At 40.3% G+C, this 14875-nt stretch overlaps 1 protein-coding gene across 1 annotated transcript in view; it reads right to left on the bottom strand.

Moving 5' to 3' along the window:
• Positions 1-14875, bottom strand: part of RNF115 (ring finger protein 115) — a 109972-nt gene that overhangs the window by 48512 nt on the left and 46585 nt on the right. The gene's annotated exons all lie outside the window — the stretch shown is intronic.

Below are 14875 nucleotides of genomic sequence, written 5' to 3'. Positions count from 1 at the left end.
AACAATGTTTGCCACTTAGAGTCAAAAGTCAAATTCGGGTTAAACACCCTCAGAGGAGGCAACTTCTTGTCCTTGTCTTTGAACCAGTGTGCTACAAATCAGTACTTTAAAATATTGTTTAGCTAATGTATCCTGAGTTTTGTTGAGATTGAAAGACTCTTTAAAGGAGCATCCCATTCCATTAGTAAGCTTTTTGGGCTTTGTGAAGGTTATGGAACATTATTAGTTCTAATCTTTGTTACTGAAGTTATTAGTCACCTAAGCAACTCTAGTCCAAGTAAGAGTACTTTCTGCCTAGAGAGCCCCATATCTGCCAGGGTTTGCAAGGAGTGAGCAAGTGGACTTAGTTCGGTGGGATCCACCACAGTGTAAAATTTTGACTCAGTTCTTAAGTTTTCCTGTGACATTGCAAAACAAACTGATGCACAATAAAGCAAAAAGGACTCAGTCACTGATAAGGGCAAGGAGTTATGACTGTTGAAGCAAACGCCAACAATGAAAAATTACCTGAGTGTTAAGGGTACATTCCACCCAAAACCATCAATCTGCTGGCATCTAAATGCTTGTCTAGCATACTCTTTCACATTAGCAGCTGTGTCTTAATTGGCAGAAAGATTTATTCCTGAGATAAAAGCTCTTGCTGGTGTAGGAGATGGGTTCTTGATAAATAGATGGAAGAAGTATCTCGCCTGCAGAAAGCTGCAGTTAGTCAGGGAAATAGGTTTCAGATACACATACCTGCTGGTTCATGCATTCTTTAATGTGCAGAGAGGGAGACAAGGACCCCAGACAGCATGAAAGCAAAATCATAGCACTGTGCCATGCCTTCAAGTCAGAGCGATTTGTTTACTGGAGAAGCCCAGAGGTTAGAAGCAAGTCTGCAACTTATTTTGGATAGAGACTTCCCGCTGGATCTGAGCCTCCGATTGGGGGAATACAGTTGCAATTCGCCTTTCAGATAAAGGGGAACACTTCCATATAAGGATTTATGTACCAGACAAAAGAGCTTAAACAGAGTATTTTGTTTTTTTATAGGCAGCCAGTGGAGAGTTTGAAGAATGGGTTCATAGGGCGACTGAGGTATAAAGTTACAAATTAGATGTGTTGCAGTATTTTGAACAACCTGAAGTTTAGAAGAGAGGGATTCATTCATAACTACCACTAATGAGTTACCATAGTCTAGGCGACTAATAGTGAGAGTCTGGATAAGTGACTTTCTTGACTGAAGAGGTAGCTTTTGGAATTCTTTCCTGAGGAGGTACATGATGCCCAAGCAGGTGCTTGCAACGGCATTTACATGTTGCCTCAAGGAAAGGCGTTCATCTACCATGACTCCCAGGTTTCATTCACAGATGAGAATGAAGAGGGTGACATTTGTTAGCACATGTAGGGTTTATTTTTTTGTTTTTCTGAAACAATTTTGGAAAGTAGGAGTTTGTTTCAGAAAAACAAAAACACAATGGCCCCAACACACAGGGTCTTTTCACTCTTTGCTTCAAATCCATTGTTTGTTTGTTCTGCCCAGGTGCTCCACGAATGGCATGACAAACTCTGGAAGCAAATTACGTGGTGGTAACTCAGCCCTAAAAAAAAAGCCTCTTGTGACAGTGTGGCTGTGGGTGGTCACGGAGATTACAGTGCTGTACGGTTCCTATGAATTTAAATCTGACTGTGCCTATAAGATTTTAAGATTGATATCTGTTTTGTACTGTTTTAATAACTATGCGACTTTGCAATTTATCTTAGAAGGAATTTTAGGGTTTCTTAATGTATCATGTGGTATTCCTTGTTTATTTTTTAACTGGCTTACTGTATGATTATGGTATGGTGTCTATTGGATACTATTATGGCTTTCAGCCGAAATAAAGTTATTTATTGATTGATAATGTGACTGTGTATGCAACAACAAGAACTTCACAATATGGAGGATTTGTCTACATATGTAATAGGACAATGCAAACGTATAGTTTTGTTTCATTGCCTAATTAACACATCCTCTTTACATCTGAATGGCCTGCATAACTATCTTCATATCGTAGCCCATTATTTTGTGTCTCCAAGCACTCAAAATGGACAGCTCCCCCAGGTACAGCTACAGCATGTCAAAGAGAAGCCATGAAACCTGTTGTTAAAGAGAATTTGTGCATCTGTGGGATTGAGAGGTAGGCGCATGCAAATAACCAGCATCAACCTGTGACCATTTAGATGTCAAGTGAGTTATTTTCCCCCTGTGGCAAGCTGTGTGAATTTTCCACCCTTAAAATATGTGTTCGACTTCATGTTACTAGCTTCCACCTGTTTGAACCAAGTGTAAGGCAACTTGAAGAGTCTACCACCCTGCTTTCTCGCCCTTGTACATGTGGTGCTTTGACCATAAACCCTAGTGCAATGCACAACAACAGATCTTTCGGATGCCCTTGGAAAATTGTGGCAATTTAGTTCCTCCTGGTCTTATTCTGGAAAATTTTGCTGAGATCTTTTAAGGCCAAATGCAAACAACTTTGTGCAATATGTTTGACTAAAACAGCTTGTTTTGCAAGACTGATGTTCCTCAGCTCCAACACGTTTACTTACACTGTTGACTCTGCAGGTTTGCACCAGCCGTGCAAGTCTTTCCATGTGATCTTTTCATCCAATTAAGAATACATCTATCAAAATTGCTGTTCAGGGTGCTGGGTCTTAACTTTTTTTTTTTTTTTACTTCCTGTCGTAATGTCTATTCCTCCAACACAAGAAGGTCACCACATTCTCGGTTACAATCACCACATAGTTCCAAATACCAGGAGTTGGTAATCACTGCTTGTGCAGCAACTACAGGAGTGGTCTTGTCTGATCTCCTATTGGGAACCAGGCAAACTGATGCCATCCCCATTGTCAGTTCAGTTTGAAAACCTATATTCGATTTTGAATAAAGTCATAAAAGTGAAATTACAAAATACATACTTAAAACAATAAAATAACATTCCAGAGAACATACTAAAGTGCACACACTATGTACATTCTAAAATGTAGAATACGTGGAATAGAAAACAGCTACACAAAAGACGACAAAACCCACCAGCAATTCTAAGATCAAAATCCTATAAGGGTTAGTTATAAACAGATTTCTAAGGAAACTTGTGCTAGAAAATTGTCTGATTAAACAGATGCACAACATTAAAAAACAAAACTGAAAGCCAGCTATACTTCCATAGATTACATGCTTTAACTGCTACCTTAAAAAAAGAACTAACTCTAAATCATAGGTGCTTGCCTATATTTTTCCAGGGACTAAAATGTTAAGTCTGTGGTGTGATAGAGGACCGCACTGTTGCCAGCAGGGTGGCAGGGGTATTAGGTGGCTGTACGAAAAGCAAATCATACATGTCTAGAGGCTGAACTGCACAATGTGAAACTAGAAAACCTGGGACAGATCCCAGATTCATTGCATGACTAAATTGTGTGTTCCCATGCAATTGTTTTATTTCATTTTCCTTCTTCTTCATTATTATATATAACATGTCCTCGAAATACATTACTTCAAGATGTGCGAGGCATAAAACCTCCCGGGGAGGATGAGGAGGTGGGGGGGGTTTGGGAGGGAGGTAATGGATGTTTCGAAATCCATGTTTAAAAACTATCACTTAAAAAAATACTTCTCATTGCACTGATATAATCTGATGGATTTAAGCGAAACGATTCTGCATATTAAAGAAATTCACTTATCAACTGTTCAAAAGATGTTATGATATTTTTACATATTTCCTTCAAGATGTCTTTAAAAATGAATGTATTCTTAAAGTTTTGCGGTGGAGGACATTCCAGTTTCTTACTTTAACTTCAACTAACCTTTAAATAAATGCTTGCCTGTATTATTGTTGAGTTTAATAAAGAGCAGCCACGTGCTGCTGTTGACCAGGGGGCCGCATGTAACGGGTAGGAGGGCTGCATGTGACCCATCCCAGGCCATACTTTGAGTATTACTGCTCTAAAGCATACCTCTGTGTCATCTAGAAGTTGCAAACAGAGCAACAGAATTCTACACTGCCTGAACGCTAAATGCCTTAAAAAAGGTTTTAAAAATAGATCAAAATACATTCAACAACAAAAAAAGTCCAAAAAATATAAAATGTAATAAGGATTGGGGAGATGCGTCATTACAGGGACAAATCCATGGGCTGCTACGAAACCTATCAGAAAGCTAAGTAATCGCCAAACAATTATACTTCTAAAACAAGCTAAGAGGGACCTTTATCAAGGAGATAAAGGGAGATATAAGGGAGAGATGGTGCTAATCTCCGTACGCTGGATATAATCCTTAACAGAACTCTTTACTAATTCATCCCTTAACTTCTCTGCCTGACTCAACTCCCAAAAACTAAGCTTGACAATTTGTTTGCCGTTGGTGGGAAGGGACTCTGGCGTATCAAAAAAAAAAAATACGTAGGAGGCCACTTTTAAATAAGGAATTCTTCAGCTATGAAAGCCACAGATATCTAAATCCGTGCTTGCAAGCTAAGCAGTCCTTGATAATCTCCCTATTGAGGCCTGTTTTCTGCAAGGCCCAGAGAAATACCCAAAACATCAGGTTGCCAAATAAACTAAATCCAAAACATACTGCAACCATAGCTCTGCATACAAAATTTAGTGTGAATGGGCCTGAGTGACTCAGAGGAGTCTTCTACAGGCTTGGTTTTCCTCATGCTGAAGCACTGATCAATTTTGTAGCCCCACACACCAGCCCCATACAATACAGCAGGGACACATCAAGCTTTATAAAGTGAAAGTAAAGGCAGATAAGTACCGCAGGCTTAGCTCCTGAAGATTTAGACATCTTCAAACAAGCATTCCAAACCCTAGTGCACCAAGAGAGTCAAAAGACCCGAAGAGTCAAAATAAATACATAGGTATGGGAATCTCTTAGCTCCTCTCAAGGTGTTACCACCAATGGGTAAATTCAAATTGTTAGTTTGGCCTGGACTGGAAGCCATAATGTGGGACTTGCTGAAGTTGGTAACTAAATTCAGTTTGCTTATAAAAGATACAAAGGTGCCTACAAGTTTGCAAAGAGGAAATCGGTGTGCGGACCATGAGAACCGAGTCATCAGCATATAGTAAGGCTGGAATGGGAGTCTTCTCCAGCCCTGGAGGTATTAACTAGACCGGGTAAGGTTATTGATATAAAGAGTGAACAATAATGGGGCCAGAATACAACCCTGAAGACCCCCCTCCCACCTCCACCCTGCCACCTGCCCACCGAGAAAGATCAAAAGAGTCAGTCGGTTCGCCCGTAATGCCATAACATGCTCTGGCTAACACTTTAACATGAAGGGTATAGAGAACTCAGACTTCAACACCCATATCCAACAAGAGTAACCATAATTTGATACGATTAACACAATTAAAAGCAGTGGTGGACAGATCTATAAAGGTGAGGTACAGTGGACAGCACCTGGCGATGTTGTACTTGCCCAAAATGAAATGCAAGTTCAGGCGCTGCTTCACTGTGTCCATCCCAGACCTGAAACCAAACTGACTCTTGTCAATGATTTATTTTCTTATATCAAAGTTTAAGGTAAGAAAACGCAACCTTGCCAAGAATCTTTACAATGCTGTCAATTAGTGAAATGGTCTATAGCACCTAGGGTCGTTTAGGTCGCCCTTCTTAAAAATCAGAATCATCACTGAGCAAGACGATGAGCTTGGTAACCTGTTGCTCAAAGAGTAGTTAAATACAATGGAAAGCAGAGGGCCTCAGACCTCAAGTTTACACTTAAACAGATCTATGGGCATACTTTCAGGACCAGGAGGCCTTGCTAGCTGGACGTTGCTTAATAGACAAGGTGACTTCGACTACTGTGAATGACTAACATGCAGCACCCTCCAACATACTCACAATCAACTGGGTTAAACTCTTGTCTTACTTTGCTAGATACATAGCCTTAAACTAGGAAACCCATTCACTACCAGTAATGCTGCACTGCAGAATGTTGGCCGGGATACCCCTCTGACAAATTCTATTAACAAACCTCCAGAATATTTTACTCTTCTTGTGGATTGCTGAGGTTCCCAATCTGCCATTAGTAGATCATTTCTTCTCCTTTTAAACATGTTTTTATTAAAAAAATCCGTGCGTTATTAAACTCGGCCTGAAACCATTTGTAAGGCTATGGTTAGCTGCGGAGCATTCACTATTGAACCATCGAGGATTATTAGGAACAACTTCCGCTGGCTTCATTAGGTGTCCTTTAATACATACAGAAGGACTCTCAAATGAGCAAACATATCGGCCCCCTTATCGACTTCTGATAAACAAGCAAGAAAAATACCTAAGTTGCTAGCAATATGGGAAGCTAAAAAAATGGCTCAGGTGCTAGCAGGGACCAACACAGCCATCCTTGGAAGAAGATGGTCGGTGCAAGACGCCTAGTGAGGGAACCACTTCTAATAATTGAAAGCACCCTGTTACCACAAGAGCATTATGATCACCCCAGTCAATTACTACCATATAGCCCTCAATGAAAAAAGCAAATTGTGCAAGGAAAACATATAATGAATAGTGGAAGGGGTGTCACCCCCTTCTAAAGGTTGCCATCCTTCCTGTCAACTTAATTGTAGTCACAATGTCAAGAGTACGATGAAAATAATTAATAACCAGGAAAGGTATATTATCCTGTATGAAAGGTCATCTCTTTCTGTGAGCCCAGGATGGCTCTGCTAAAATTCTTCTCCAGGTTCGAAATCTGTCAAACTTCTTTAGATTTGTGAAAAACAGTTACAATGCTTTGAAGGTGATGAACTGCTTGGTACACTAGATTCACCTTTACATGCCAATTGTCTAGATGCAAATAAACACGGATGCCATTCCTTCACTGATTAACTACTTTTAGTGACAAGACTTTTGTTAACGCCTTTGGTGAAGATTTAATGACAAATGACCAAACGTTTAATGGATGGTATTTGAACCATAATAGTGACTTTGGTGAACCAAAATTTGGAAGCATGCATATTTCATACAGTTGAGGAAATGTAATTACAGTTCTGCATCTTAGGGGGTGCTTATACTACAGATTTACTATTTTGAACAGAAGTGATGTAACCCAATACCCGATCGCTCTAAAACAGGGACTCTGTGCTTGTCGTTTTGGAATGAGAAATAAAATTATGCACTTCCACATAATAACCTTTATCAGTGATACTATTCAATACAGGAGCAACGCAATCCTCAGAGAGGATCTCGTGGCTCTACAACAGGAGCTTAAACCAAGACCATTTAGAAAGTTGGACTGAATATCAATTGCACTACCCAGGGACAATTTCTGAGAAATAATTCATTCAGTAAACCCCCAACCACATTTCCTGGACAGGAGAGCTATGGACGTAGGTTGTTGGTTTTGTCTTCATTGAGAAGATTGGGTCAGTTTCTGCCTTTACTTCCACAGCTTTACTTTAATGAAGCACTTCAGTAACATTTAAGATTGGCTGGGTAGCAACTGCAAACCATGTGTTTCTTGGTAAATAGATTTTAATCTAAAGGGATGGATTTAAAACGATAAAGCATTTATTGGAGTAAGTATAAGACCTTTTTTTAATCTTTTTCAAGAACTCACACACTTGTAGAAATAACATAAAATTGGCAACAAACTGTGTACTTCTGATCTAAATCCATATACTGAACCAGAAATAATGTACTAAAATTATGGCAGTATTCATTTACTTACCAGAAGTACCCACCTGATTGTGAGCCAATTTTCTTCTACCATTGTTGTACTACCTTCACCTGAGAAGTCTGTTAGGATGATGTGTAGATAGCTGTTTCGATCTTGTTCCATTGCTATCAGTCATAACCTGCCCCAAGAACTGTGGAATTTGTACTACCAATGTTATTGGTTTCCACTTGGTGCCTAATCAAGTGCTTACTATTAACTTCTTTGTCTCCTTGTATGGAGATGGAGTCTGATAGCATCTGGGTTAAGTGACATTTCCTTGCTGTAGTAACAATCACAGTCTGATTGCGCACTGCTATTTCACACATGGACGGCCCTCACGTGTGAACTGTCCCTGTAGGATCTTCCATCTGATTAAGCACAGTAGTTAAAATATATAGTTCCCAAACAGTGTCACGGATTAAATCTCCTCTAGAATATGTGGATCACTGTTTTTCATTTCAACCTGGAATTTCAATTTCTCACCTGGTATTGTGGACACGGCATGGCTACGATGACACAAGGAACTATTGTTCTTCATGGGGAGTCAATCCATTAAAATTCACACTGAATCTGCTCTTCATAGATATGAAGACAGGCAACAGGTTCCATCCCTGAACTCAGGATCCTTAGAAACCATGGGCATAAGAACTATGAGCGTATGGGTTCAGCAATGGGCCCTTAATCATTTACTTTAACCTAAGAGATGTACTAATTCTATGTTCTAGTACACAAGCAAAAGACTTCCTTTTTTGTGATTTTGACAGGTTTTTGGTAATGAAATGTTTACTTCTCATTCCACAGTGGTTTCAATGTTATTAGTACTTTCTGCATCTTTTTCGACACCCAGAAGGAATCTATCAACATCAGAGTCAGATTATCTCTGTTTCAAGGATGTTAAAAGCTTGACTCTTAAAGGGTATTCACAATGCCTGTTTCAGAATACCAAGTGCCAAAATATCAATTTGGGGGAGTTTCTGATGCAGGAGCATTGCAAAATCTACAAAACGGCACATGTTCTTCTGGTATTGTGGAGCATCAGTCAACGAGAAAGCAGGGTCATGCCTAAATTGTTCATGTTGCAAACTAAGTTCTGCTCCCCCTCTCAACTCATTGAAACATTAAAAATAATCTATATCTCAATATGTAGGAAGCTCATTTTAAGGGAGAAACGTCTAGCCACAAGTAAGGTTTTGAAAACAACACATGAGATTAAGCACATTTCCAATGCATATTGTCTGCAAACAGCATATAGAGTTACCCGCTGTGCAGATGACCTCTTGAAGAATGCGTTCCTGGAAACAACAGTAGCTGACTTGGCAACTACTACATGTAATTTAATTACATCATGGGGAGGAGCTTTCAATGAGCAATAACAGATGCAGGAAAAGGAGCAGTAGATTTGTATATCGTATTGCTTCCACTGTGAGGAACTACCAAAAGAGGCAAGGATCTGGACTGAGTAACAGATGTCTTTTTCTATGCTGTGGAACAGTCTTTAAAAATGTAAGATATGGAAAATTCATTAAGCATTTGACTTAAGAGATATTTAAAACGGGAGAGTATGAAAACCTGAAAAGACTTTAGAAAGAAGAAAGAAAAAAGAAACTGTCTGCATAGCCTTATTAGAGACTGTGTAGGGGTTTCTAGGAGAAATGACATTGTGGCTCATCAACTTTTCAAAATGACTTGAATAACAACACCAAAATGCGTTCCATGGCTCCAGTTACATACCTCTGGAGACCATGGATCAAAACTATATAGACGTTTTTAACTGGGGTATGGTGCCCATACTACACATATTCAAAATCATTATGGGAAAACCAAATTCCCATCCTGAAGAAGGAGGCAATTACATGCCAAATGAGTCTTGTAAGTAGTGCACGCTTTCATTATGCACTATTCGTGGCACATTTCCGGATATTTGTAACACCTTCCGCCTTTGGCCCATATTTTGGTTTCTGAATTTCCCACCATATGGAAATTTAACAAGTGATAAGTTAAAAGAACAGCATTTTAAAGTACCGTTGCTTGCAAAATTAAGGTTTTGTCAGAGAGTACAGTTTGGCACCTGGTCATTGAATGAGTCATCTGTAGCCCAGTCAATAGCAAAATACAGCTGATCTTTTGTACCAAGTGTAGGAACCTTCTCTGCAGGAGAATGTGTGAGGATGTTTGAATGCCACATGGCAATGAGTTGTTTTGTCTGAGGATTAACATACCCATCTACTGGCTGTAGTAAATGTAATAATGATCCATCATTAAAAGCCTTTAACACATTCTTTAAAAAAAAAAAAAAAAAAAAAAAAAAATCTGAAAGACAGGTCTACATGCTTTGCCACAACTTTTCATTATAAACATATCACTCCCAAGGAATCTGATATAACTTTTCCTGATGATCTCTTAAAGCCTGTAGCCTTTACCACAGGCTTGATACCAATACTGACATACTGAAGTGCACATAATGTGGCAACCATCTAGTTACAATGTTAGAAATATGTAAACAATTACACTTGGCAAAAGCATATACAGCCTCTCTCAATAGGGCCTAACATGAATCATCTCAGTGAAATCTTCTACTCCTGGGTGGACCAACTCGAAAAATCTTGGCTGCTAAAGTAATCAGTGAGATTACATGCAACACAATACCTGTCTATAGCCTGTAACAGTGAAATAATTCACTGTTAGAACAAGTACTTTTCACAATTAAAAAGAAAAAAACCAACAACAACCAAAAAAAATAAAAAATAAAAAAATAAATCAAGAACTACTGCTTTTGTTATCACTTTTCTCATACAAAAAGACCAAACCTAGAGCATCTGGCCTATAGCTATAACCATAAGGTATACAGTTAAAAAAAAAAAATCAAATGTATACAAAATGACACCTGAGAAAGCAAAATACTATCTCTACTCAAAAGGTCTAACAATAATTCTCATAGTAGAAATCTTCTGTATCCATGGTTTGTCAAAGCAGGTTACTAACACCAACCAACAAGCTTGCCTACCACAGTAATCTGAGATTAGGCGTAACAACATAAATATAGGTAGTAGTAAGTTTTCCCACAAGGCAACCACTAGTCATACAAGCATAAAGTAACTAGGGAATACAACATTGGAGTTGGTTAAACAAAATACGAATACGCTGCTAAGTGGGCGTTTCAAGGATTCTCAAATAAAATCTTCTACATGCACAGATTATCACTGGGGGTAACAAACACCAAAACATATGCCTAATACAGTTCTCAATGAAATGCCATGTAACAAAATTCTCCTCTGCAGGCTTCCATACAGAGTAATAACAGTACACTCTCAAATATATTGATGTTTGCGTATGCTTTTCACAATAGTTAGGCCTACTGACTTATCCTAGCATTTCATTCAAAACAGATCAGGCCTATAGTCGTGATCACTGGCTTGCTACCATATCTATCCCAGCCCTGCTGTATTGAGTATAAGTTATGCCACAGGCCAAAAAGTGCAATACAAGCACTCTTTTCAGTGGAATCACACATCTTTGGCACACTCAAACCATATATTCCAGGGATCCACATGTGGATGTTGCCAAACTCCCACTTTCACTAGAACTCAGAAAGCTTTTTTTGTTGACCACATATAGTCGGCAACAGGTGCACTGTGAAGTCAGACCTAAAAATGTGGCCAGCAAGTGGGACCAAGTGAGGGTGGAGTTTCATGCAATAGCAATGAAAGACCGTCATCACAAGGCCATAACAGTCAAATGTGTACAGATCTCTGAAACACACAACTTCTTAAGGACAAATTTCATAATAGCTTAAGAGTGTCACATTAAATACACAGTTGGCCTATTGGCATAGGGTTGGGGGGGGTGAGTAAGGTAACAAACGGTCTCAGAATCCCAAGAAATATGGCCCAGCAATGAAGCAGCATAGTTTGAACGAAGAGCGTCAAGATATGTTTTCAGACCGTGTAAGTCTTGCAACTCTCATACTACTCAAGGTACCTTGTTTGACGCTTACCAAACAGTTTACAATCAAAGGTAGGATTGCGCTACATAAATAGTATACAACCTGCAGCTTTCAAGGTAATACAAACAGGTTTGGCTTACTGAGAATTCCCAGTTACTTAATTCCATTTGACCCTCCCACAATGAAATGCAGGATCTTTGTAGAAAACCTATTTTCTCATGTTTAGGCCCACCACATTTGCACCGATTCCTTGAACATAATCCAGAACAGTGAGTTGTATAGGTCTGCGTCTCAGAACAGGTTATTGTTCTCTGAGGGTTCAGAGTTTTAAAATACAGTGCACAGACGAACTAGATCCTCTGTTTACTGAAATATGTCGTAAAAGATACCCTACCTCACTGTAGAGGGATGTCCTCATATTTCACGAGGGAGCTCCAGCTGCAACCCTGATCTCAATTATTAATATCATCATTCCAAAGCTGTCAGAAGATGGCTCCGATCAGGCAGGCCACTGCATCCTTTCAACTACCCCACTCCCTCCGAATAACAAACACTGGCAATTGACTCTCTGGACCCATTCTACTTATTGCTTCCAATGTCCTCTTCCCCTTCGTGTGTCCTCTTTACTCAAATGCTTTCAGTTTGTTACGGCCAAACCACATTCCGGGAGTTGCTATCATACTAGGATTTCTCCCCACCCTCCACGCCCCACTCCCTGTACAAGGCTATTCCAATCTGATGCTGGTTAATCCTGGAGCCAGTTTATTTTCAAGAGCTTACTAATCTTTATAACCGGACATGTAGCATGTGTTTGTATACTAGTTGATAAAAATCCATTACATTTTTCTTTTTAAAAAATCTCCTTGACGGACGAGCGCCTTGTCCTGAAAGGTTGTCATATGAAGGTGCTTCGACTGTATGTACTGGTTTAGTGGTCTCAAGACTAGAATTGGTTGGAGGGATCTGTCCTTTGAAAAAAGGAAGTTCAGCCAGAAAACACCTTTGTCTCATTGTGGTGGTACATCTTCCATTGACCCCTTTTGGAGGAGTGCTTGAACTTCCTCTTCCAGAAGTGCAAGATGGCCTTGGCAGAGAATGTGGCATTGCAGTGTTATGTTGAGGAGAGGTGCTAAATCTCACTAGTCTAGGGTGAGTTCCTCCCATTGAGCTGGGAAGTCCTTTTGCCTACCCCAATCACACTAACAGCACCTGCATGATTGGGGTGGGAGAATGGGTACGTCAGTTTTTAGAGGGGTGAAGCCATTTACCAAATCCACCTATACCCGGACGTTTTGGGGGAGTGGTGTGTGTGGGGGGGTGTGGTGTGTGTGGTGTGTGTGGTGTGTGTGGTGTGTGTGGTGTGTGTGTGGTGTGTGTGTGGTGTGTGTGGTGTGTGTGGTGTGTGTGGTGTGTGTGTCAGTCATCTGCAACTCATGAAAGGCCCTCATCCAATGAGACACTGGGAAACACGCTGTTATACCTTTAGTTATACATCCACTTTGAACTCAGATGCATGGGCGCATTATGGCACAGGAGGAAGCTCAAATTAATTCCCCAGGAAGCAGTAGTCCTGCCATCTAGTGCCCAATGGATATCTGCACTTTAAATAATCTTCCCCTCAGCTATGAGTTCTCTGCACTTATCCCCCCCTTCCTATAGGTTTCCAGGAGGTGCTGCACCATCTGCCTAGATTTTGTCTAGAGGACCTTGTCCTCTACCCCTTAAGGCATATGTTTAACTGCTCTGGCAATGGAGTGTTTTGAAATACCAAGTACTGAAGGCAGGTGTTATTGTTTCAGAAGCATTAGCAGTGGTATCCTGAAAGAAGGCAAGTTAACTCTCTGGAATGACAGAATTTCCCCAAAGGCTATTCACCTTTTTTAGGGATTGTCTCGGGAACCACTGTCAACTTCATAATACTCCAAGTCAGTTCAGTGCAGCCTGAGCTATGAGCACCCCTGTAGTGCATTTACAGCCTTCGTGATCCTTACAACCCCACTTCTTGTGGCCTGGATCTTTTTCGTATTGCATTCAGAGACCCTCTATCCTGAGTGAGTCGCTTGAAGTAACCTGACTACTAACACCAAAAAGGGACTGATAACCGGGGATACCTCAGTGTGTACAGGTCCCCCACTGCCTACGGTCCATCCTGCAAAAAAAGTAATGTGTACTGTAAGGATTACCAGCACCTATTCTAGACACCGGCAGGAGGGTTTCTTATGAAACTCCGCTGAATCCCAAAGCGGAGAACCTAAATATTTAGTAGGAGAAATCCTGGAGAAGCAAATCTTTTGGTTCCACCTGGCATATTAAAACCCCAGGAAACAGGGGTGGTGGTTAGGGATGCACATATGAAAGCGTTCTGCTCATATGCTCAGAGGGGCACAAGAGGTACTACAAGATTCTTTAACTGAAAATATTGCTTTAAAGAACCTTTATTAGGGTCCTGCTGGCTGCCAGAGTCAATTTCCACCCAACTGGGGAGGACAAATAGGAAGAATAAATATTGCACACTTTGCAGCTCTCATTATGTCAGGGAGTGCCCCTAATAACGAAAAGGGCAATACTATGGCAGACCAGCAGTAATTGGTTCAGTCCTTAAATTGGTGCAGGTAGTGGAAAATCGTCTTGGTAATGAAGGACAGCTTTGAATCTATGTAAACTCAGAGGGCTTTCAGAGTACTTCCAGATGGCAAGTGTGAGTAGGTTATTGTTTGTATGTAGTGTGGGGTAACACAGTAAGAAGCAGGTCAAAAGGGAGATCTGCTGAGCATCCAAAGCCCATTAAGGGAATCTATGCTTTTTGCTCCTTGCATTCAAAACCAGTTTTCACTCATTCATTGACGAGCTTAGTAGACAGGCACACTCTGAAAATGCTGCTGTTACCCATTATTAGTTATTCGGATGTGTTTCTTGGAGTCATCTCTATACATCTGGTAGCCAATGCGATAATTAAAATGATGGCATTAACAAATACGCACGTTTTACAGAGTTGTCGGATTCAGGGACCTTAATTCAGCGTTTAAGACCACTGCCGTACTATAACACTACTACAGAAAACCCCTCTTCATTACAGTATATACTGTAGAACCGGCAGACTTACAGCACTCTTCTTTCAAGCACTTTCACTGACTACGGCTTCATACTAACACCTGCTTCCACTCTGTGTAGCTTCCCATTTTTTCAAGAGGGTGGAAACTGAGTCTTCAATGAGAATGTTGGCTGTCAAAGTGAACAAGCACAG

The sequence above is a fragment of the Pleurodeles waltl genome, chromosome 12 (genome assembly GCF_031143425.1).
Source record: "Pleurodeles waltl isolate 20211129_DDA chromosome 12, aPleWal1.hap1.20221129, whole genome shotgun sequence".
Taxonomy (NCBI): domain Eukaryota; kingdom Metazoa; phylum Chordata; class Amphibia; order Caudata; family Salamandridae; genus Pleurodeles; species Pleurodeles waltl.
Note: the sequence above shows the minus strand (reverse complement) of the source record. Positions and strands in the feature narration are given on the sequence as shown.